Below are 4579 nucleotides of genomic sequence, written 5' to 3' on the forward strand. Positions count from 1 at the left end.
TATTAGCTCTGTTAAATCCATTTCTTATAATTTATCCAAATGGCTAGTGTCCTTACTCAGTCCATTAGTTGGCACAATTTCTAATTCATCCTTAAAAAATAATGTAGACTTAGTTAAAAAACTTAATGCTTTAAATATCAATTATAATTTTAGGTTAGTAAGTTTTGATATAACTAGTTTATTCACAAAAATTCCTGTAGATGATTTAATTGTTTTTCTTACTGATTATTTAGACAAAATCTCACTTCCTTTGCCTTCTAATATTATAATTGAACTCATCAAATTATGAGTAAAAACAATTGTAAGTTTGAATTTAACGGTAATTCTTATTCCCAGAAATTTGAAATGGCTATGGGGAATCCCCTCTCGCCTGTTTTAAGCAACATCTACATGGAATTTTTTGAAAAAGAATTATTGTGTGAAAATTTGCCATTTAATGCGATATGGTATAGATATGTAGATGATGTTCTTTGCCTGTGGCCATGTACTGAAGACCTGGATACTTTTCTACAATCTCTGAATAATTTAGTTCCCTCCATTAATTTTACTGTAGAATTAGAAAATAATAACAAATTGCCCTTTTTAGATTGCCTTATCCACAGAGAAGGTTATGACTTTAAATTTAGTATTCATAGAAAACCGACAAATGTGTTTTCTTATATTCATTATTACTCTGAACACCAAGATAAAGTAAAAAAAAAAAAAAAAAATCTGTATTTTCTTCTATGTTCTTACGTGCTTTACGGATATGCAGCCCGGAATTCATTGATGAAGAATTTGAGTCTATTGTTAACCTAGGTTTTGGATTAAAGTACCCTAGAACATTTTTAGATAACGCTCTCTCTTTGGCGAAAAAAACTTTTCATAGGATTCAACCCCCTCCCCTTTTTGACATTAAGAATCTTTTAGTATTACCTTACAGTAACAATCTTTCTCAAGTTCCTCATCTACTTAAAACATGGAATGTTAAAGTAGCGTTTAATAACCCATGTACTTTTAAGAAATTAATTATTAAGAATTCTCCCGCTGATTCTGATGGCTGCAAATACAAAATCCCTTGCAGAGATTGTGTAAAGTATTACATTGGACAAACGGGCAAAGAACTATCAACTAGAATTTAACAACATAAATATAGTGTTAAAACAGCACAAGAATCCAATGCTCTATTTGTTCACATGAAAGACTTCAATCATTGTATTAACTGGACTAATGCTTCCATTATCCTTTCTTGTAATTCATTTGTCAATAGAAACATAATAGAAAGTAGTATTATAAAAAATTCTGAAGGTTCTACTCTTAATATCAGTAATGGCATTTATAAATTAGATAAATTCATCATTAATAAAATTTGTAATCAGGTTGTATGTGACCAAAATTAATTTGGTGAATTGTGCTGTTCTCTAGATTTCTTTTTCATTGATGACTTTGTGTACCAAGACTTATTCTTATTTCATATGTGACTTTTTGTGCTTTACCAGTTCCTTTCCTAGTGTAATATTTCGTGTCATTCTTGTACTTTGCCAGTTCCTTTCCTAGTGTTTAATTTTGTGACATCTCGTACTTTGCCTGTTCCTTTCCTAATGTATAATCTTGTTATTTTAAACTTCTTTGTAACACAACTTTTTCTGTATTCCCCTGAAGATGTGAATTACACGAAAGCGCTTGGGAATTACTATTTTCTTCCGATTTCCTTCGTGGTTACCAGCAATATATATATATAGTTATTTATATATATATATATATATATATATATATATATATATATATACATACATACATATACATACGCACACATACACACACACACACACACACATATATATATATATATATATATATATATATATATACATATATATATATATATATATGTATATATATACATATATATATATATATATATATATATATATATATATATATATATATATCACAAGCGAGTGAAAGTTCTAACACATTGGTAAGATAAACTGAATACCCCACTATCGGAGACAACGATATCTAAAGATACGCACATTGCGATCACTAAATGTGATCCTCCTCTACTTGGGTTTAAGAAGGTGGATCAACTTAAATATACTAAAAGAGGATACATAAAGGGGGCATGGGGAAGTACGCATGCTAGTGCATGGTCCGTTTGAACCCAAGCTGTGATGACCCCGAGGTCAAACTGATCCCGGTTTAAATGTTTGACCGACAGGTGGTAGGTTCAGGCTTGAGTGGACAGCTTGATGCATGATCAAATAACTCCGACAGTCGTCCCCAGACTCGAATCGAGGCTTGCAAGAAGCAAAGCCGACGCTCTATCAACTGAGCTATCGAGAGCCTTAGCTCAGTACGGTAGCTCAGTTGGTAGAGCGTCGGCTTTGCCTCTCGCAAGCCTCGGTTCGAGTCCGGGGACGACTGTCGGAATTATTTGATTGATATCGCCGTCGCTGGTGATTCTATTCAGGTATTACTTGACGCATGATATTGTTAAACCGACAACTCGTCCACGGACAACTGGTCTACAAAACTGCAACTCTGGACAATTCGTCCACAGAAATGCGGACAACTCATCCACGTACATTTTTTTACTGATATGTAATTTTATCTGTTTGGTATACATTTTACCAGTTGTCCGTGGACGAGATGTTCTAGAATCCCCGACTAGTCTAGCCATCAACAATATTGTACGCCAAGTTGCCCGCCACGACCTGAATTTACCCTCTGTTGCGCAAATATTTGACCCGAGGTCAGTTTGACGTTTAGGGTCATCGCAGATTGGACTCAAACGGACCACTCATTAACATGATCACCTCCCTACGTCCCCCCTATGTATTTCTCCCAAAGATATGTCAACCCACCCTTTGTACAAACACGCTGAAGAGAATCACAGTTAGTGATCGCAATATAAGTAACTTCAAATAAATTTATTTTCTCCGATAGTGGAATATTTAGTCTATATATGTAGATATGGAAATAAAATCTCCTACTGGGATTCGAACCCTTGCCTGAGCGGCTTGCTTCTTACAAGACGAAGATCGTACCATCACGCCGAGGACACCCGGGTGAAACGTGGTATGTACTGTATCACAAACACTTGTCGGAAGACTAGCCTGCATAAAGGATTTGATGAAATACAGTACATACCACGTTTCACCCGGGTGCCCTCGGTGAAATGACTAGGACCGTGAACTAAGTCGTTGCGTTTTGAAGGGTCAGGATGGTGTGATGGTACGATCTTCGTCTTGTAAGAAGCAAGCCGCTCAGGCGAGGGTTCGAATCCCAGTAGGAGAGTTTATTTCCAAATGTCAATTGAGACAAACCTGTGTGTATACATACATACATACATATATATATATATATATATATATATATATATATATATATATATATATACATATATATATATGTGTGTGTGTGTGTGTGTGTGTGTGTGTGTGTGTGTGTGTGTGTGTGTGTGTGTGTGTGTGTGTGTGTGTGTGCGTGTGTGTGTGTGTGTGTGTGTAATAATAATAAATAATAATTTACGGTTTATTGGGTATAGCAGCATTTCTGCTGAAAATATACATTCTACAAGATTATGACAATATAAAACTATGACAGTGAGAAGACGTTGTTACAAACATTAAAAAAATATACAATTAAAACAGCAGGCTACGTAATAGGTATGTAGTACAACAATGTTAATTCTACTCATTGATTAAGTCCACAAATGTCGGTATAGGGCTCTTCTTAAACCGGTCGGTACGTGCTCTGATTGGCTTGATGGAGTTATGGTGCCGCACCTGGCACCGTGGACGAGGTAGCTGAAGAGGTAGTAGGTTCTGGTGCCGAGGATGTTTAACCAGGGTGACCGCAAACGACCTCAAACTCTGAAGATAGCGGTCAGCAAGGGTGGGTAGTCCCAGTGTGGTGAGAGCGTGCAAGTAGATGGTGTAATCTTTGCCAAGGATTGTGCGACAGGCTCTTTTCTGCACTTTCTCCACCTGACGCTGCTGCGTCATAGTGAGAGAGGAGGACCAAGAGGGGGATGCGTATATCAACTTGGGTAAAATTAAGGAAGTGTAGATGGTCTTGAGATCTTCAGCCTGTTCCCCTAATGAACTCAGTCGACGCAGCATATACAGCTTGTAGGAGGCTGCCCTGATGGTGTTGGCGGTGTTCTCCTTCCAGGTCAACTTTTTGTCGATGGTAATCCCCAGCAACTTAGTAGACTGGACCACTTGTAGGGGTAGGCCATCAATTGTCAGCAGGGGAGGGGGGATAACGTCGTTGGAGGTGTGGAAATGCACTACCACAGTTTTCTTGCGGTTGATGGAGACTTTGTTGTGCACTGTCCATGTGTGTAGTTTGCCCAGTGTGTCCTGCAGTGGGTCGTAGTTCATCAACATATTTCCACCTGTGCGGTGTATCTCCCGGGGTATCGTTGATGAGTATCAGGAAACACAGTGACCCCATTCTTGTTCCCTGAGGTACCCCACAGGAGAGATACTGGACTGCAGAGACGTGTCCCTGATATCTGACAGCTTGACAACGGTCCGTCAGGAAGTCAGACAGCCAAGCCACCAAGAACATGGGGAGGCCTAGGTGGATG

This window comes from Oratosquilla oratoria, chromosome 7 (genome assembly GCF_046742065.1).
Source record: "Oratosquilla oratoria isolate Oo_2021 chromosome 7, ASM4674206v1, whole genome shotgun sequence".
Classification (NCBI taxonomy): Eukaryota; Metazoa; Arthropoda; class Malacostraca; order Stomatopoda; family Squillidae; genus Oratosquilla; species Oratosquilla oratoria.